Genomic DNA, 21,614 nt, shown 5'->3' on the forward strand with positions numbered 1-21,614 from the left:
TCATCTACACGTTATAGCCCTGAATTTTCCAATGCCTATCTCTTTGCAAAAGAGAGATATCGGCAAGGAAAAGCTGCATTGTACCTTTGCATTTTTCTCCCAAACGAAGGACACTAGAATGAAAATTTTAAAGCCTCCTGTTAGTGCTTCGTCTACACGTTATAGCCCTGAATTTTCCAATGCCTATCTCTTTGCAAAAGAGAGATATCGGCAAGGAAAAGCTGCAATGTACCTTTGCATTTTTCTCCCAAACGAAGGACAATAGAATGAAAATTTTAAAGCCTCCTGTTAGTGCTTCGTCTACACGTTATAGCCCTGAATTTTCCAATGCCTATCTCTTTGCAAAAGAGAGATATCGGCAAGGAAAAGCTGCAATGTACCTTTGCATTTTTCTCCCAAACGAAGGACACTAGAAAGAAAATTTTAAAGCCTCCTGTTAGGCCATCATCTACACGGCATAGCCCTGAATTTTCCAATGCCTATCTCTTTGCAAAAGAGAGATATCGGCAAGGAAAAGCTGCAATGTACCTTTGCATTTTTCTCCCAAACGAAGGACAATAGAATGAAAATTTTAAAGCCTCCTGTTAGTGCTTCGTCTACACGTTATAGCCCTGAATTTTCCAATGCCTATCTCTTTGCAAAAGAGAGATATCGGCAAGGAAAAGCTGCAATGTACCTTTGCATTTTTCTCCCAAACGAAGGACACTAGAATGAAAATTTTAAAGCCTCCTGTTAGGCCATCATCTACACGGCATAGCCCTGAATTTTCCAATGCCTATCTCTTTGCAAAAGAGAGATATCGGCAAGGAAAAGCTGCAATGTACCTTTGCATTTTTCTCCCAAACGAAGGACACTAGAAAGAAAATTTTAAAGCCTCCTGTTAGGCCATCATCTACACGGCATAGCCCTGAATTTTCCAATGCCTATCTCTTTGCAAAAGAGAGATATTGGCAAGGAAAAGCTGTATTGAACCTTTGCATTTTTCTCCCAAACGAAGGACACTAGAATTAAAATTTTAAAGCCTCCTGTTAGTGCTTCATCTACACGTTATAGCCCTGAATTTTCCAATGAATATCTCTTTGCAAAAGAGAGATATCGGCAAGGAAAAGCTGCAATGTACCTTTGCATTTTTCTCCCAAACGAAGGACACTAGAAAGAAAATTTTAAAGCCTCCTGTTAGGCCATCATCTACACGGCATAGCCCTGAATTTTCCAATGCCTATCTCTTTGCAAAAGAGAGATATTGGCAAGGAAAAGCTGTATTGTACCTTTGCATTTTTCTCCCAAACGAAGGACACTAGAAAGAAAATTTTAAAAGCCTCCTGTTAGGCCATCATCTACACGGCATAGCCCTGAATTTTCCAATGCCTATCTCTTTGCAAAAGAGAGATATTGGCAAGGAAAAGCTGTATTGAACCTTTGCATTTTTCTCCCAAACGAAGGACATTAGAATTAAAATTTTAAAGCCTCCTGTTAGTGCTTCATCTACACGTTATAGCCCTGAATTTTCCAATGCCTATCTCTTTGCAAAAGAGAGATATCGGCAAGGAAAAGCTGTATTGTACCTTTGAATTTTTCTCCCAAACGAAAGACACTAGAATGAAAATTTTAAAGCCTCCTGTTAGTGCTTCATCTACACGTTATAGCCCTGAATTTTCCAATGCCTATCTCTTTGCAAAAGAGAGATATCGGCAAGGAAAAGCTGCAATGTACCTTTGCATTTTTCTCCCAAACGAAGGACACTAGAAAGAAAATTTTAAAGCCTCCTGTTAGGCCATCATCTACACGGCATAGCCCTGAATTTTCCAATGCCTATCTCTTTGCAAAAGAGAGATATCGGCAAGGAAAAGCTGCAATGTACCTTTGCATTTTTCTCCCAAACGAAGGACACTAGAAAGAAAATTTTAAAGCCTCCTGTTAGGCAATCATCTACACGGCATAGCCCTGAATTTTCCAATGCCTATCTCTTTGCAAAAGAGAGATATCGGCAAGGAAAAGCTGCAATGTACCTTTGCATTTTTCTCCCAAACGAAGGACACTAGAAAGAAAATTTTAAAGCCTCCTGTTAGGCCATCATCTACACGGCATAGCCCTGAATTTTCCAATGCCTATCTCTTTGCAAAAGAGAGATATTGGCAAGGAAAAGCTGTATTGAACCTTTGCATTTTTCTCCCAAACGAAGGACACTAGAATTAAAATTTTAAAGCCTCCTGTTAGTGCTTCATCTACACGGCATAGCCCTGAATTTTCCAATGCCTATCTCTTTGCAAAAGATAGATATCGGCAAGGAAAAGCTGCAATGTACCTTTGCATTTTTCTCCCAAACGAAGGACACTAGAAAGAAAATTTTAAAGCCTCCTGTTAGGCCATCATCTACACGGCATAGCCCTGAATTTTCCAATGCCTATCTCTTTGCAAAAGAGAGATATTGGCAAGGAAAAGCTGTATTGTACCTTTGCATTTTTCTCCCAAACGAAGGACACTAGAAAGAAAATTTTAAAGCCTCCTGTTAGGCCATCATCTACACGGCATAGCCCTGAATTTTCCAATGCCTATCTCTTTGCAAAAGAGAGATATCGGCAAGGAAAAGCTGCAATGTACCTTTGCATTTTTCTCCCAAACGAAGGACACTAGAAAGAAAATTTTAAAGCCTCCTGTTAGGCCATCATCTACACGGCATAGCCCTGAATTTTCCAATGCCTATCTCTTTGCAAAAGAGAGATATTGGCAAGGAAAAGCTGTATTGAACCTTTGCATTTTTCTCCCAAACGAAGGACACTAGAATTAAAATTTTAAAGCCTCCTGTTAGTGCTTCATCTACACGTTATAGCCCTGAATTTTCCAATGCCTATCTCTTTGCAAAAGAGAGATATCGGCAAGGAAAAGCTGTATTGTACCTTTGCATTTTTCTCCCAAACGAAAGACACTAGAATGAAAATTTTAAAGCCTCCTGTTAGTGCTTCATCTACACGTTATAGCCCTGAATTTTCCAATGCCTATCTCTTTGCAAAAGAGAGATATCGGCAAGGAAAAGCTGCATTGTACCTTTGCATTTTTCTCCCAAACGAAGGACACTAGAATGAAAATTTTAAAGCCTCCTGTTAGTGCTTCATCTACACGTTATAGTTCTGAATTTTCCAATGCCTATCTCTTTGCAAAAGAGAGATATCGGCAAGGAAAAGCTGCATTGTACCTTTGCATTTTTCTCCCAAACGAAGGACACTAGAATGAAAATTTTAAAGCCTCCTGTTAGTGCTTCATCTACACGTTATAGCCCTGAATTTTCCAATGCCTATCTCTTTGCAAAAGAGAGATATCGGCAAGGAAAAGCTGTATTGTACCTTTGCATTTTTCTCCCAAACGAAGGACACTAGAAAGAAAATTTTAAAGCCTCCTGTTAGGCCATCATCTACACGGCATAGCCCTGAATTTTCCAATGCCTATCTCTTTGCAAAAGAGAGATATCGGCAAGGAAAAGCTGCAATGTACCTTTGCATTTTTCTCCCAAACGAAGGACAATAGAATGAAAATTTTAAAGCCTCCTGTTAGTGCTTCGTCTACACGTTATAGCCATGAATTTTCCAATGCCTATCTCTTTGCAAAAGAGAGATATCGGCAAGGAAAAGCTGCAATGTACCTTTGCATTTTTCTCCCAAACGAAGGACACTAGAAAGAAAATTTTAAAGCCTCCTGTTAGGCAATCATCTACACGGCATAGCCCTGAATTTTCCAATGCCTATCTCTTTGCAAAAGAGAGATATCGGCAAGGAAAAGCTGCAATGTACCTTTGCATTTTTCTCCCAAACGAAGGACACTAGAAAGAAAATTTTAAAGCCTCCTGTTAGGCCATCATCTACACGGCATAGCCCTGAATTTTCCAATGCCTATCTCTTTGCAAAAGAGAGATATCGGCAAGGAAAAGCTGCAATGTACCTTTGCATTTTTCTCCCAAACGAAGGACACTAGAATTAAAATTTTAAAGCCTCCTGTTAGTGCTTCATCTACACGTTATAGCCCTGAATTTTCCAATGCCTATCTCTTTGCAAAAGAGAGATATCGGCAAGGAAAAGCTGCAATGTACCTTTGCATTTTTCTCCCAAGCGAAGGACACTAGAAAGAAAATTTTAAAGCCTCCTGTTAGGCCATCATCTACACGGCATAGCCCTGAATTTTCCAATGCCTATCTCTTTGCAAAAGAGAGATATCGGCAAGGAAAAGCTGCAATGTACCTTTGCATTTTTCTCCCAAACGAAGGACAATAGAATGAAAATTTTAAAGCCTCCTGTTAGTGCTTCGTCTACACGTTATAGCCCTGAATTTTCCAATGCCTATCTCTTTGCAAAAGAGAGATATCGGCAAGGAAAAGCTGCAATGTACCTTTGCATTTTTCTCCCAAACGAAGGACACTAGAAAGAAAATTTTAAAGCCTCCTGTTAGGCCATCATCTACACGGCATAGCCCTGAATTTTCCAATGCCTATCTCTTTGCAAAAGAGAGATATCGGCAAGGAAAAGCTGCAATGTACCTTTGCATTTTTCTCCCAAACGAAGGACACTAGAAAGAAAATTTTAAAGCCTCCTGTTAGGCAATCATCTACACGGCATAGCCCTGAATTTTCCAATGCCTATCTCTTTGCAAAAGAGAGATATCGGCAAGGAAAAGCTGCAATGTACCTTTGCATTTTTCTCCCAAACGAAGGACACTAGAAAGAAAATGTTAAAGCCTCCTGTTAGGCCATCATCTACACGGCATAGCCCTGAAGTTTCCAATGCCTATCTCTTTGCAAAAGAGAGATATTGGCAAGGAAAAGCTGTATTGAACCTTTGCATTTTTCTCCCAAACGAAGGACACTAGAATTAAAATTTTAAAGCCTCCTGTTAGTGCTTCATCTACACGTTATAGCCCTGAATTTTCCAATGCCTATCTCTTTGCAAAAGAGAGATATCGGCAAGGAAAAGCTGCAATGTACCTTTGCATTTTTCTCCCAAACGAAGGACACTAGAAAGAAAATTTTAAAGCCTCCTGTTAGGCCATCATCTACACGGCATAGCCCTGAATTTTCCAATGCCTATCTCTTTGCAAAAGAGAGATATCGGCAAGGAAAAGCTGCAATGTACCTTTGCATTTTTCTCCCAAACGAAGGACAATAGAATGAAAATTTTAAAGCCTCCTGTTAGTGCTTCATCTACACGTTATAGCCCTGAATTTTCCAATGCCTATCTCTTTGCAAAAGAGAGATATCGGCAAGGAAAAGCTGCAATGTACCTTTGCATTTTTCTCCCAAACGAAGGACACTAGAAAGAAAATTTTAAAGCCTCCTGTTAGGCCATCATCTACACGGCATAGCCCTGAATTTTCCAATGCCTATCTCTTTGCAAAAGAGAGATATTGGCAAGGAAAAGCTGTATTGAACCTTTGCATTTTTCTCCCAAACGAAGGACACTAGAAAGAAAATTTTAAAGCCTCCTGTTAGTCCATCATCTACACGGCATAGCCCTGAATTTTCCAATGCCTATCTCTTTGCAAAAGAGAGATATCGGCAAGGAAAAGCTGCAATGTACCTTTGCATTTTTCTCCCAAACGAAGGACACTAGAAAGAAAATTTTAAAGCCTCCTGTTAGGCCATCATCTACACGGCATAGCCCTGAATTTTCCAATGCCTATCTCTTTGCAAAAGAGAGATATTGGCAAGGAAAAGCTGTATTGAACCTTTGCATTTTTCTCCCAAACGAAGGACACTATAATTAAAATTTTAAAGCCTCCTGTTAGTGCTTCATCTACACGTTATAGCCCTGAATTTTCCAATGCCTATCTCTTTGCAAAAGAGAGATATCGGCAAGGAAAAGCTGTATTGTACCTTTGCATTTTTCTCCCAAACGAAAGACACTAGAATGAAAATTTTAAAGCCTCCTGTTAGTGCTTCATCTACACGTTATAGCCCTGAATTTTCCAATGCCTATCTCTTTGCAAAAGAGAGATATCGGCAAGGAAAAGCTGCATTGTACCTTTGCATTTTTCTCCCAAACGAAGGACACTAGAATGACAATTTTAAAGCCTCCTGTTAGTGCTTCATCTACACGTTATAGTTCTGAATTTTCCAATGCCTATCTCTTTGCAAAAGAGAGATATCGGCAAGGAAAAGCTGCATTGTACCTTTGCATTTTTCTCCCAAACGAAGGACACTAGAATGAAAATTTTAAAGCCTCCTGTTAGTGCTTCATCTACACGTTATAGCCCTGAATTTTCCAATGCCTATCTCTTTGCAAAAGAGAGATATCGGCAAGGAAAAGCTGTATTGTACCTTTGCATTTTTCTCCCAAACGAAAGACACAAGAATGAAAATTTTAAAGCCTCCTGTTAGTGCTTCATCTACACGTTATAGCCCTGAATTTTCCAATGCCTATCTCTTTGCAAAATAGAGATATCGGCAAGGAAAAGCTGTATTGTACCTTTGCATTTTTCTCCCAAACGAAGGACACTAGAAAGAAAATTTGAAAGCCTCCTGTTAGGCCATCATCTACACGGCATAGCCCTGAATTTCCAATGCCTATCTCTTTGCAAAAGAGAGATATCGGCAAGGAAAAGCTGCAATGTACCTTTGCATTTTTCTCCCAAACGAAGGACAATAGAATGAAAATTTTAAAGCCTCCTGTTAGTGCTTCGTCTACACGTTATAGCCCTGAATTTTCCAATGCCTATCTCTTTGCAAAAGAGAGATATCGGCAAGGAAAAGCTGCATTGTACCTTTGCATTTTTCTCCCAAACGAAGGACACTAGAATGACAATTTTAAAGCCTCCTGTTAGTGCTTCATCTACACGTTATAGTTCTGAATTTTCCAATGCCTATCTCTTTGCAAAAGAGAGATATCGGCAAGGAAAAGCTGCATTGTACCTTTGCATTTTTCTCCCAAACGAAGGACACTAGAATGAAAATTTTAAAGCCTCCTGTTAGTGCTTCATCTACACGTTATAGCCCTGAATTTTCCAATGCCTATCTCTTTGCAAAAGAGAGATATCGGCAAGGAAAAGCTGTATTGTACCTTTGCATTTTTCTCCCAAACGAAAGACACAAGAATGAAAATTTTAAAGCCTCCTGTTAGTGCTTCATCTACACGTTATAGCCCTGAATTTTCCAATGCCTATCTCTTTGCAAAATAGAGATATCGGCAAGGAAAAGCTGTATTGTACCTTTGCATTTTTCTCCCAAACGAAGGACACTAGAAAGAAAATTTGAAAGCCTCCTGTTAGGCCATCATCTACACGGCATAGCCCTGAATTTCCAATGCCTATCTCTTTGCAAAAGAGAGATATCGGCAAGGAAAAGCTGCAATGTACCTTTGCATTTTTCTCCCAAACGAAGGACAATAGAATGAAAATTTTAAAGCCTCCTGTTAGTGCTTCATCTACACGGCATAGCCCTGAATTTTCCAATGCCTATCTCTTTGCAAAAGAGAGATATCGGCAAGGAAAAGCTGCAATGTACCTTTGCATTTTTCTCCCAAACGAAGGACACTAGAAAGAAAATTTTAAAGCCTCCTGTTAGGCCATCATCTACACGGCATAGCCCTGAATTTTCCAATGCCTATCTCTTTGCAAAAGAGAGATATTGGCAAGGAAAAGCTGTATTGAACCTTTGCATTTTTCTCCCAAACGAAGGACATTAGAATTAAAATTTTAAAGCCTCCTGTTAGTGCTTCATCTACACGTTATAGCCCTGCATTTTCCAATGCCTATCTCTTTGCAAAAGAGAGATATCGGCAAGGAAAAGCTGTATTGTACCTTTGAATTTTTCTCCCAAACGAAAGACACTAGAATGAAAATTTTAAAGCCTCCTGTTAGTGCTTCATCTACACGTTATAGCCCTGAATTTTCCAATGCCTATCTCTTTGCAAAAGAGAGATATCGGCAAGGAAAAGCTGCATTGTACCTTTGCATTTTTCTCCCAAACGAAGGACACTAGAATGAAAATTTTAAAGCCTCCTGTTAGTGCTTCATCTACACGTTATAGTTCTGAATTTTCCAATGCCTATCTCTTTGCAAAAGAGAGATATTGGCAAGGAAAAGCTGCATTGTACCTTTGCATTTTTCTCCCAAACGAAGGACACTAGAATGAAAATTTTAAAGCCTCCTGTTAGTGCTTCGTCTACACGTTATAGCCCTGAATTTTCCAATGCCTATCTCTTTGCAAAAGAGAGATATCGGCAAGGAAAAGCTGCAATGTACCTTTGCATTTTTCTCCCAAACGAAGGACAATAGAATGAAAATTTTAAAGCCTCCTGTTAGTGCTTCGTCTACACGTTATAGCCCTGAATTTTCCAATGCCTATCTCTTTGCAAAAGAGAGATATCGGCAAGGAAAAGCTGCAATGTACCTTTGCATTTTTCTCCCAAACGAAGGACACTAGAAAGAAAATTTTAAAGCCTCCTGTTAGGCCATCATCTACACGGCATAGCCCTGAATTTTCCAATGCCTATCTCTTTGCAAAAGAGAGATATCGGCAAGGAAAAGCTGCAATGTACCTTTGCATTTTTCTCCCAAACGAAGGACAATAGAATGAAAATTTTAAAGCCTCCTGTTAGTGCTTCGTCTACACGTTATAGCCCTGAATTTTCCAATGCCTATCTCTTTGCAAAAGAGAGATATCGGCAAGGAAAAGCTGCATTGTACCTTTGCATTTTTCTCCCAAACGAAGGACACTAGAATGAAAATTTTAAAGCCTCCTGTTAGTGCTTCGTCTACACGTTATAGCCCTGAATTTTCCAATGCCTATCTCTTTGCAAAAGAGAGATATTGGCAAGGAAAAGCTGCATTGTACCTTTGCATTTTTCTCCCAAACGAAGGACACTAGAATGAAAATTTTAAAGCCTCCTGTTAGTGCTTCGTCTACACGTTATAGCCCTGAATTTTCCAATGCCTATCTCTTTGCAAAAGAGAGATATCGGCAAGGAAAAGCTGCAATGTACCTTTGCATTTTTCTCCCAAACGAAGGACAATAGAATGAAAATTTTAAAGCCTCCTGTTAGTGCTTCGTCTACACGTTATAGCCCTGAATTTTCCAATGCCTATCTCTTTGCAAAAGAGAGATATCGGCAAGGAAAAGCTGCAATGTACCTTTGCATTTTTCTCCCAAACGAAGGACACTAGAAAGAAAATTTTAAAGCCTCCTGTTAGGCAATCATCTACACGGCATAGCCCTGAATTTTCCAATGCCTATCTCTTTGCAAAAGAGAGATATCGGCAAGGAAAAGCTGCAATGTACCTTTGCATTTTTCTCCCAAACGAAGGACACTAGAAAGAAAATTTTAAAGCCTCCTGTTAGGCCATCATCTACACGGCATAGCCCTGAATTTTCCAATGCCTATCTCTTTGCAAAAGAGAGATATTGGCAAGGAAAAGCTGTATTGAACCTTTGCATTTTTCTCCCAAACGAAGGACACTAGAATTAAAATTTTAAAGCCTCCTGTTAGTGCTTCATCTACACGTTATAGCCCTGAATTTTCCAATGCCTATCTCTTTGCAAAAGAGAGATATCGGCAAGGAAAAGCTGCAATGTACCTTTGCATTTTTCTCCCAAACGAAGGACACTAGAAAGAAAATTTTAAAGCCTCCTGTTAGGCCATCATCTACACGGCATAGCCCTGAATTTTCCAATGCCTATCTCTTTGCAAAAGAGAGATATTGGCAAGGAAAAGCTGTATTGTACCTTTGCATTTTTCTCCCAAACGAAGGACACTAGAAAGAAAATTTTAAAGCCTCCTGTTAGGCCATCATCTACACGGCATAGCCTTGAATTTTCCAATGCCTATCTCTTTGCAAAAGAGAGATATCGGCAAGGAAAAGCTGCAATGTACCTTTGCATTTTTCTCCCAAACGAAGGACACTAGAAAGAAAATTTTAAAGCCTCCTGTTAGGCCATCATCTACACGGCATAGCCCTGAATTTTCCAATGCCTATCTCTTTGCAAAAGAGAGATATTGGCAAGGAAAAGCTGTATTGAACCTTTGCATTTTTCTCCCAAACGAAGGACATTAGAATTAAAATTTTAAAGCCTCCTGTTAGTGCTTCATCTACACGTTATAGCCCTGCATTTTCCAATGCCTATCTCTTTGCAAAAGAGAGATATCGGCAAGGAAAAGCTGCAATGTACCTTTGCATTTTTCTCCCAAACGAAGGACACTAGAAAGAAAATTTTAAAGCCTCCTGTTAGGCCATCATCTACACGGCATAGCCCTGAATTTTCCAATGCCTATCTCTTTGCAAAAGAGAGATATCGGCAAGGAAAAGCTGCAATGTACCTTTGCATTTTTCTCCCAAACGAAGGACAATAGAATGAAAATTTTAAAGCCTCCTGTTAGTGCTTCGTCTACACGTTATAGCCCTGAATTTTCCAATGCCTATCTCTTTGCAAAAGAGAGATATCGGCAAGGAAAAGCTGCATTGTACCTTTGCATTTTTCTCCCAAACGAAGGACACTAGAATGAAAATTTTAAAGCCTCCTGTTAGTGCTTCGTCTACACGTTATAGCCCTGAATTTTCCAATGCCTATCTCTTTGCAAAAGAGAGATATTGGCAAGGAAAAGCTGCATTGTACCTTTGCATTTTTCTCCCAAACGAAGGACACTAGAATGAAAATTTTAAAGCCTCCTGTTAGTGCTTCGTCTACACGTTATAGCCCTGAATTTTCCAATGCCTATCTCTTTGCAAAAGAGAGATATCGGCAAGGAAAAGCTGCAATGTACCTTTGCATTTTTCTCCCAAACGAAGGACAATAGAATGAAAATTTTAAAGCCTCCTGTTAGTGCTTCGTCTACACGTTATAGCCCTGAATTTTCCAATGCCTATCTCTTTGCAAAAGAGAGATATCGGCAAGGAAAAGCTGCAATGTACCTTTGCATTTTTCTCCCAAACGAAGGACACTAGAAAGAAAATTTTAAAGCCTCCTGTTAGGCAATCATCTACACGGCATAGCCCTGAATTTTCCAATGCCTATCTCTTTGCAAAAGAGAGATATCGGCAAGGAAAAGCTGCAATGTACCTTTGCATTTTTCTCCCAAACGAAGGACACTAGAAAGAAAATTTTAAAGCCTCCTGTTAGGCCATCATCTACACGGCATAGCCCTGAATTTTCCAATGCCTATCTCTTTGCAAAAGAGAGATATTGGCAAGGAAAAGCTGTATTGAACCTTTGCATTTTTCTCCCAAACGAAGGACACTAGAATTAAAATTTTAAAGCCTCCTGTTAGTGCTTCATCTACACGTTATAGCCCTGAATTTTCCAATGCCTATCTCTTTGCAAAAGAGAGATATCGGCAAGGAAAAGCTGCAATGTACCTTTGCATTTTTCTCCCAAACGAAGGACACTAGAAAGAAAATTTTAAAGCCTCCTGTTAGGCCATCATCTACACGGCATAGCCCTGAATTTTCCAATGCCTATCTCTTTGCAAAAGAGAGATATTGGCAAGGAAAAGCTGTATTGTACCTTTGCATTTTTCTCCCAAACGAAGGACACTAGAAAGAAAATTTTAAAGCCTCCTGTTAGGCCATCATCTACACGGCATAGCCTTGAATTTTCCAATGCCTATCTCTTTGCAAAAGAGAGATATCGGCAAGGAAAAGCTGCAATGTACCTTTGCATTTTTCTCCCAAACGAAGGACACTAGAAAGAAAATTTTAAAGCCTCCTGTTAGGCCATCATCTACACGGCATAGCCCTGAATTTTCCAATGCCTATCTCTTTGCAAAAGAGAGATATTGGCAAGGAAAAGCTGTATTGAACCTTTGCATTTTTCTCCCAAACGAAGGACATTAGAATTAAAATTTTAAAGCCTCCTGTTAGTGCTTCATCTACACGTTATAGCCCTGCATTTTCCAATGCCTATCTCTTTGCAAAAGAGAGATATCGGCAAGGAAAAGCTGTATTGTACCTTTGAATTTTTCTCCCAAACGAAAGACACTAGAATGAAAATTTTAAAGCCTCCTGTTAGAGCTTCATCTACACGTTATAGCCCTGAATTTTCCAATGCCTATCTCTTTGCAAAAGAGAGATATCGGCAAGGAAAAGCTGCATTGTACCTTTGCATTTTTCTCCCAAACGAAGGACACTAGAATGAAAATTTTAAAGCCTCCTGTTAGTGCTTCATCTACACGTTATAGTTCTGAATTTTCCAATGCCTATCTCTTTGCAAAAGAGAGATATTGGCAAGGAAAAGCTGCATTGTACCTTTGCATTTTTCTCCCAAACGAAGGACACTAGAATGAAAATTTTAAAGCCTCCTGTTAGTGCTTCGTCTACACGTTATAGCCCTGAATTTTCCAATGCCTATCTCTTTGCAAAAGAGAGATATCGGCAAGGAAAAGCTGCAATGTACCTTTGCATTTTTCTCCCAAACGAAGGACAATAGAATGAAAATTTTAAAGCCTCCTGTTAGTGCTTCGTCTACACGTTATAGCCCTGAATTTTCCAATGCCTATCTCTTTGCAAAAGAGAGATATCGGCAAGGAAAAGCTGTATTGTACTTTTGCATTTTTCTCCCAAACGAAGGACACTAGAAAGAAAATTTTAAAGCCTCCTGTTAGGCCATCATCTACACGGCATAGCCCTGAATTTTCCAATGCCTATCTCTTTGCAAAAGAGAGATATCGGCAAGGAAAAGCTGCAATGTACCTTTGCATTTTTCTCCCAAACGAAGGACAATAGAATGAAAATTTTAAAGCCTCCTGTTAGTGCTTCGTCTACACGTTATAGCCCTGAATTTTCCAATGCCTATCTCTTTGCAAAAGAGAGATATCGGCAATTAAAAGCTGCAATGTACCTTTGCATTTTTCTCCCAAACGAAGGACACTAGAAAGAAAATCTTAAAGCCTCCTGTTAGTGCTTCATCTACACGGCATAGCCCTGAATTTTCCAATGCCTATCTCTTTGCAAAAGAGAGATATCGGCAAGGAAAAGCTGCAATGTACCTTTGCATTTTTCTCCCAAACGAAGGACACTAGAAAGAAAATTTTAAAGCCTCCTGTTAGGCCATCATCTACACGGCATAGCCCTGAATTTTCCAATGCCTATCTCTTTGCAAAAGAGAGATATTGGCAAGGAAAAGCTGTATTGTACCTTTGCATTTTTCTCCCAAACGAAGGACACTAGAAAGAAAATTTTAAAGCCTCCTGTTAGGCCATCATCTACACGGCATAGCCTTGAATTTTCCAATGCCTATCTCTTTGCAAAAGAGAGATATCGGCAAGGAAAAGCTGCAATGTACCTTTGCATTTTTCTCCCAAACGAAGGACACTAGAAAGAAAATTTTAAAGCCTCCTGTTAGGCCATCATCTACACGGCATAGCCCTGAATTTTCCAATGCCTATCTCTTTGCAAAAGAGAGATATTGGCAAGGAAAAGCTGTATTGAACCTTTGCATTTTTCTCCCAAACGAAGGACATTAGAATTAAAATTTTAAAGCCTCCTGTTAGTGCTTCATCTACACGTTATAGCCCTGCATTTTCCAATGCCTATCTCTTTGCAAAAGAGAGATATCGGCAAGGAAAAGCTGTATTGTACCTTTGAATTTTTCTCCCAAACGAAAGACACTAGAATGAAAATTTTAAAGCCTCCTGTTAGTGCTTCATCTACACGTTATAGCCCTGAATTTTCCAATGCCTATCTCTTTGCAAAAGAGAGATATCGGCAAGGAAAAGCTGCATTGTACCTTTGCATTTTTCTCCCAAACGAAGGACACTAGAATGAAAATTTTAAAGCCTCCTGTTAGTGCTTCATCTACACGTTATAGTTCTGAATTTTCCAATGCCTATCTCTTTGCAAAAGAGAGATATTGGCAAGGAAAAGCTGCATTGTACCTTTGCATTTTTCTCCCAAACGAAGGACACTAGAATGAAAATTTTAAAGCCTCCTGTTAGTGCTTCGTCTACACGTTATAGCCCTGAATTTTCCAATGCCTATCTCTTTGCAAAAGAGAGATATCGGCAAGGAAAAGCTGCAATGTACCTTTGCATTTTTCTCCCAAACGAAGGACAATAGAATGAAAATTTTAAAGCCTCCTGTTAGTGCTTCGTCTACACGTTATAGCCCTGAATTTTCCAATGCCTATCTCTTTGCAAAAGAGAGATATCGGCAAGGAAAAGCTGCAATGTACCTTTGCATTTTTCTCCCAAACGAAGGACACTAGAAAGAAAATTTTAAAGCCTCCTGTTAGGCCATCATCTACACGGCATAGCCCTGAATTTTCCAATGCCTATCTCTTTGCAAAAGAGAGATATCGGCAAGGAAAAGCTGCATTGTACCTTTGCATTTTTCTCCCAAACGAAGGACACTAGAATGAAAATTTTAAAGCCTCCTGTTAGTGCTTCGTCTACACGTTATAGCCCTGAATTTTCCAATGCCTATCTCTTTGCAAAAGAGAGATATTGGCAAGGAAAAGCTGCATTGTACCTTTGCATTTTTCTCCCAAACGAAGGACACTAGAATGAAAATTTTAAAGCCTCCTGTTAGTGCTTCGTCTACACGTTATAGCCCTGAATTTTCCAATGCCTATCTCTTTGCAAAAGAGAGATATCGGCAAGGAAAAGCTGCAATGTACCTTTGCATTTTTCTCCCAAACGAAGGACAATAGAATGAAAATTTTAAAGCCTCCTGTTAGTGCTTCGTCTACACGTTATAGCCCTGAATTTTCCAATGCCTATCTCTTTGCAAAAGAGAGATATCGGCAAGGAAAAGCTGCAATGTACCTTTGCATTTTTCTCCCAAACGAAGGACACTAGAAAGAAAATTTTAAAGCCTCCTGTTAGGCAATCATCTACACGGCATAGCCCTGAATTTTCCAATGCCTATCTCTTTGCAAAAGAGAGATATCGGCAAGGAAAAGCTGCAATGTACCTTTGCATTTTTCTCCCAAACGAAGGACACTAGAAAGAAAATTTTAAAGCCTCCTGTTAGGCCATCATCTACACGGCATAGCCCTGAATTTTCCAATGCCTATCTCTTTGCAAAAGAGAGATATTGGCAAGGAAAAGCTGTATTGAACCTTTGCATTTTTCTCCCAAACGAAGGACACTAGAATTAAAATTTTAAAGCCTCCTGTTAGTGCTTCATCTACACGTTATAGCCCTGAATTTTCCAATGCCTATCTCTTTGCAAAAGAGAGATATCGGCAAGGAAAAGCTGCAATGTACCTTTGCATTTTTCTCCCAAACGAAGGACACTAGAAAGAAAATTTTAAAGCCTCCTGTTAGGCCATCATCTACACGGCATAGCCCTGAATTTTCCAATGCCTATCTCTTTGCAAAAGAGAGATATTGGCAAGGAAAAGCTGTATTGTACCTTTGCATTTTTCTCCCAAACGAAGGACACTAGAAAGAAAATTTTAAAGCCTCCTGTTAGGCCATCATCTACACGGCATAGCCTTGAATTTTCCAATGCCTATCTCTTTGCAAAAGAGAGATATCGGCAAGGAAAAGCTGCAATGTACCTTTGCATTTTTCTCCCAAACGAAGGACACTAGAAAGAAAATTTTAAAGCCTCCTGTTAGGCCATCATCTACACGGCATAGCCCTGAATTTTCCAATGCCTATCTCTTTGCAAAAGAGAGATATTGGCAAGGAAAAGCTGTATTGAACCTTTGCATTTTTCTCCCAAACGAAGGACATTAGAATTAAAATTTTAAAGCCTCCTGTTAGTGCTTCATCTACACGTTATAGCCCTGCATTTTCCAATGCCTATCTCTTTGCAAAAGAGAGATATCGGCAAGGAAAAGCTGTATTGTACCTTTGAATTTTTCTCCCAAACGAAAGACACTAGAATGAAAATTTTAAAGCCTCCTGTTAGAGCTTCATCTACACGTTATAGCCCTGAATTTTCCAATGCCTATCTCTTTGCAAAAGAGAGATATCGGCAAGGAAAAGCTGCATTGTACCTTTGCATTTTTCTCCCAAACGAAGGACACTAGAATGAAAATTTTAAAGCCTCCTGTTAGTGCTTCATCTACACGTTATAGTTCTGAATTTTCCAATGCCTATCTCTTTGCAAAAGAGAGATATTGGCAAGGAAAAGCTGCATTGTACCTTTGCATTTTTCTCCCAAACGAAGGACACTAGAATGAAAATTTTAAAGCCTCCTGTTAGTGCTTCGTCTACACGTTATAGCCCTGAATTTTCCAATGCCTATCTCTTTGCAAAAGAGAGATATCGGCAAGGAAAAGCTGCAATGTACCTTTGCATTTTTCTCCCAAACGAAGGACAATAGAATGAAAATTTTAAAGCCTCCTGTTAGTGCTTCGTCTACACGTTATAGCCCTGAATTTTCCAATGCCTATCTCTTTGCAAAAGAGAGATATCGGCAAGGAAAAGCTGTATTGTACTTTTGCATTTTTCTCCCAAACGAAGGACACTAGAAAGAAAATTTTAAAGCCTCCTGTTAGGCCATCATCTACACGGCATAGCCCTGAATTTTCCAATGCCTATCTCTTTGCAAAAGAGAGATATCGGCAAGGAAAAGCTGCAATGTACCTTTGCATTTTTCTCCCAAACGAAGGACAATAGAATGAAAATTTTAAAGCCTCCTGTTAGTGCTTCGTCTACACGTTATAGCCCTGAATTTTCCAATGCCTATCTCTTTGCAAAAGAGAGATATCGGCAATTAAAAGCTGCAATGTACCTTTGCATTTTTCTCCCAAACGAAGGACACTAGAAAGAAAATCTTAAAGCCTCCTGTTAGTGCTTCATCTACACGGCATAGCCCTGAATTTTCCAATGCCTATCTCTTTGCAAAAGAGAGATATCGGCAAGGAAAAGCTGCAATGTACCTTTGCATTTTTCTCCCAAACGAAGGACACTAGAAAGAAAATTTTAAAGCCTCCTGTTAGGCCATCATCTACACGGCATAGCCCTGAATTTTCCAATGCCTATCTCTTTGCAAAAGAGAGATATTGGCAAGGAAAAGCTGTATTGTACCTTTGCATTTTTCTCCCAAACGAAGGACACTAGAAAGAAAATTTTAAAGCCTCCTGTTAGGCCATCATCTACACGGCATAGCCTTGAATTTTCCAATGCCTATCTCTTTGCAAAAGAGAGATATCGGCAAGGAAAAGCTGCAATGTACCTTTGCATTTTTCTCCCAAACGAAGGACACTAGAAAGAAAATTTTAAAGCCTCCTGTTAGGCCATCATCTACACGGCATAGCCCTGAATTTTCCAATGCCTATCTCTTTGCAAAAGAGAGATATTGGCAAGGAAAAGCTGTATTGAACCTTTGCATTTTTCTCCCAAACGAAGGACATTAGAATTAAAATTTTAAAGCCTCCTGTTAGTGCTTCATCTACACGTTATAGCCCTGCATTTTCCAATGCCTATCTCTTTGCAAAAGAGAGATATCGGCAAGGAAAAGCTGTATTGTACCTTTGAATTTTTCTCCCAAACGAAAGACACTAGAATGAAAATTTTAAAGCCTCCTGTTAGTGCTTCATCTACACGTTATAGCCCTGAATTTTCCAATGCCTATCTCTTTGCAAAAGAGAGATATCGGCAAGGAAAAGCTGCATTGTACCTTTGCATTTTTCTCCCAAACGAAGGACACTAGAATGAAAATTTTAAAGCCTCCTGTTAGTGCTTCATCTACACGTTATAGTTCTGAATTTTCCAATGCCTATCTCTTTGCAAAAGAGAGATATTGGCAAGGAAAAGCTGCATTGTACCTTTGCATTTTTCTCCCAAACGAAGGACACTAGAATGAAAATTTTAAAGCCTCCTGTTAGTGCTTCGTCTACACGTTATAGCCCTGAATTTTCCAATGCCTATCTCTTTGCAAAAGAGAGATATCGGCAAGGAAAAGCTGCAATGTACCTTTGCATTTTTCTCCCAAACGAAGGACAATAGAATGAAAATTTTAAAGCCTCCTGTTAGTGCTTCGTCTACACGTTATAGCCCTGAATTTTCCAATGCCTATCTCTTTGCAAAAGAGAGATATCGGCAAGGAAAAGCTGCAATGTACCTTTGCATTTTTCTCCCAAACGAAGGACACTAGAAAGAAAATTTTAAAGCCTCCTGTTAGGCCATCATCTACACGGCATAGCCCTGAATTTTCCAATGCCTATCTCTTTGCAAAAGAGAGATATCGGCAAGGAAAAGCTGCAATGTACCTTTGCATTTTTCTCCCAAACGAAGGACAATAGAATGAAAATTTTAAAGCCTCCTGTTAGTGCTTCGTCTACACGTTATAGCCCTGAATTTTCCAATGCCTATCTCTTTGCAAAAGAGAGATATCGGCAAGGAAAAGCTGCATTGTACCTTTGCATTTTTCTCCCAAACGAAGGACACTAGAATGAAAATTTTAAAGCCTCCTGTTAGTGCTTCGTCTACACGTTATAGCCCTGAATTTTCCAATGCCTATCTCTTTGCAAAAGAGAGATATTGGCAAGGAAAAGCTGCATTGTACCTTTGCATTTTTCTCCCAAACGAAGGACACTAGAATGAAAATTTTAAAGCCTCCTGTTAGTGCTTCGTCTACACGTTATAGCCCTGAATTTTCCAATGCCTATCTCTTTGCAAAAGAGAGATATCGGCAAGGAAAAGCTGCAATGTACCTTTGCATTTTTCTCCCAAACGAAGGACAATAGAATGAAAATTTTAAAGCCTCCTGTTAGTGCTTCGTCTACACGTTATAGCCCTGAATTTTCCAATGCCTATCTCTTTGCAAAAGAGAGATATCGGCAAGGAAAAGCTGCAATGTACCTTTGCATTTTTCTCCCAAACGAAGGACACTAGAAAGAAAATTTTAAAGCCTCCTGTTAGGCAATCATCTACACGGCATAGCCCTGAATTTTCCAATGCCTATCTCTTTGCAAAAGAGAGATATCGGCAAGGAAAAGCTGCAATGTACCTTTGCATTTTTCTCCCAAACGAAGGACACTAGAAAGAAAATTTTAAAGCCTCCTGTTAGGCCATCATCTACACGGCATAGCCCTGAATTTTCCAATGCCTATCTCTTTGCAAAAGAGAGATATTGGCAAGGAAAAGCTGTATTGAACCTTTGCATTTTTCTCCCAAACGAAGGACACTAGAATTAAAATTTTAAAGCCTCCTGTTAGTGCTTCATCTACACGTTATAGCCCTGAATTTTCCAATGCCTATCTCTTTGCAAAAGAGAGATATCGGCAAGGAAAAGCTGCAATGTACCTTTGCATTTTTCTCCCAAACGAAGGACACTAGAAAGAAAATTTTAAAGCCTCCTGTTAGGCCATCATCTACACGGCATAGCCCTGAATTTTCCAATGCCTATCTCTTTGCAAAAGAGAGATATTGGCAAGGAAAAGCTGTATTGTACCTTTGCATTTTTCTCCCAAACGAAGGACACTAGAAAGAAAATTTTAAAGCCTCCTGTTAGGCCATCATCTACACGGCATAGCCTTGAATTTTCCAATGCCTATCTCTTTGCAAAAGAGAGATATCGGCAAGGAAAAGCTGCAATGTACCTTTGCATTTTTCTCCCAAACGAAGGACACTAGAAAGAAAATTTTAAAGCCTCCTGTTAGGCCATCATCTACACGGCATAGCCCTGAATTTTCCAATGCCTATCTCTTTGCAAAAGAGAGATATTGGCAAGGAAAAGCTGTATTGAACCTTTGCATTTTTCTCCCAAACGAAGGACATTAGAATTAAAATTTTAAAGCCTCCTGTTAGTGCTTCATCTACACGTTATAGCCCTGCATTTTCCAATGCCTATCTCTTTGCAAAAGAGAGATATCGGCAAGGAAAAGCTGTATTGTACCTTTGAATTTTTCTCCCAAACGAAAGACACTAGAATGAAAATTTTAAAGCCTCCTGTTAGTGCTTCATCTACACGTTATAGCCCTGAATTTTCCAATGCCTATCTCTTTGCAAAAGAGAGATATCGGCAAGGAAAAGCTGCATTGTACCTTTGCATTTTTCTCCCAAACGAAGGACACTAGAATGAAAATTTTAAAGCCTCCTGTTAGTGCTTCATCTACACGTTATAGTTCTGAATTTTCCAATGCCTATCTCTTTGCAAAAGAGAGATATTGGCAAGGAAAAGCTGCATTGTACCTTTGCATTTTTCTCCCAAACGAAGGACACTAGAATGAAAATTTTAAAGCCTCCTGTTAGTGCTTCGTCTACACGTTATAGCCCTGAATTTTCCAATGCCTATCTCTTTGCAAAAGAGAGATATCGGCAAGGAAAAGCTGCAATGTACCTTTGCATTTTTCTCCCAAACGAAGGACAATAGAATGAAAATTTTAAAGCCTCCTGTTAGTGCTTCGTCTACACGTTATAGCCCTGAATTTTCCAATGCCTATCTCTTTGCAAAAGAGAGATATCGGCAAGGAAAAGCTGCAATGTACCTTTGCATTTTTCTCCCAAACGAAGGACACTAGAAAGAAAATTTTAAAGCCTCCTGTTAGGCCATCATCTACACGGCATAGCCCTGAATTTTCCAATGCCTATCTCTTTGCAAAAGAGAGATATCGGCAAGGAAAAGCTGCAATGTACCTTTGCATTTTTCTCCCAAACGAAAGACAATAGAATGAAAATTTTAAAGCCTCCTGTTAGTGCTTCGTCTACACGTTATAGCCCTGAATTTTCCAATGCCTATCTCTTTGCAAAAGAGAGATATCGGCAAGGAAAAGCTGCATTGTACCTTTGCATTTTTCTCCCAAACGAAAGACACTAGAATGAAAATTTTAAAGCCTCCTGTTAGTGCTTCATCTACACGTTATAGCCCTGAATTTTCCAATGCCTATCTCTTTGCAAAAGAGAGATATCGGCAAGGAAAAGCTGCATTGTACCTTTGCATTTTTCTCCCAAACGAAAGACACTAGAATGAAAATTTTAAAGCCTCCTGTTAGTGCTTCGTCTACACGTTATAGCCCTGAATTTTCCAATGCCTATCTCTTTGCAAAAGAGAGATATCGGCAAGGAAAAGCTGCAATGTACCTTTGCATTTTTCTCCCAAACGAAGGTCACTAGAAAGAAAATTTTAAAGCCTCCTGTTAGGCCATCATCTACACGGCATAGCCCTGAATTTTCCAATGCCTATCTCTTTGCAAAAGAGAGATATCGGCAAGGAAAAGCTGCAATGTACCTTTGCATTTTTCTCCCAAACGAAGGACACTAGAAAGAAAATTTTAAAGCCTCCTGTTAGGCCATCATCTACACGGCATAGCCCTGAATTTTCCAATGTCTATCTCTTTGCAAAAGAGAGATATTGGCAAGGAAAAGCTGTATTGTACCTTTGCATTTTTCTCCCAAACGAAGGACACTAGAAAGAAAATTTTAAAGCCTCCTGTTAGGCCATCATCTACACGGCATAGCCTTGAATTTTCCAATGCCTATCTCTTTGCAAAAGAGAGATATCGGCAAGGAAAAGCTGCAATGTACCTTTGCATTTTTCTCCCAAACGAAGGACACTAGAAAGAAAATTTTAAAGCCTCCTGTTAGGCCATCATCTACACGGCATAGCCCTGAATTTTCCAATGCCTATCTCTTTGCAAAAGAGAGATATTGGCAAGGAAAAGCTGTATTGAACCTTTGCATTTTTCTCCCAAACGAAGGACATTAGAATTAAAATTTTAAAGCCTCCTGTTAGTGCTTCATCTA

This window comes from Pseudophryne corroboree, chromosome 8, assembly GCF_028390025.1.
Source record: "Pseudophryne corroboree isolate aPseCor3 chromosome 8, aPseCor3.hap2, whole genome shotgun sequence".
In the NCBI taxonomy this organism is placed as follows: domain Eukaryota; kingdom Metazoa; phylum Chordata; class Amphibia; order Anura; family Myobatrachidae; genus Pseudophryne; species Pseudophryne corroboree.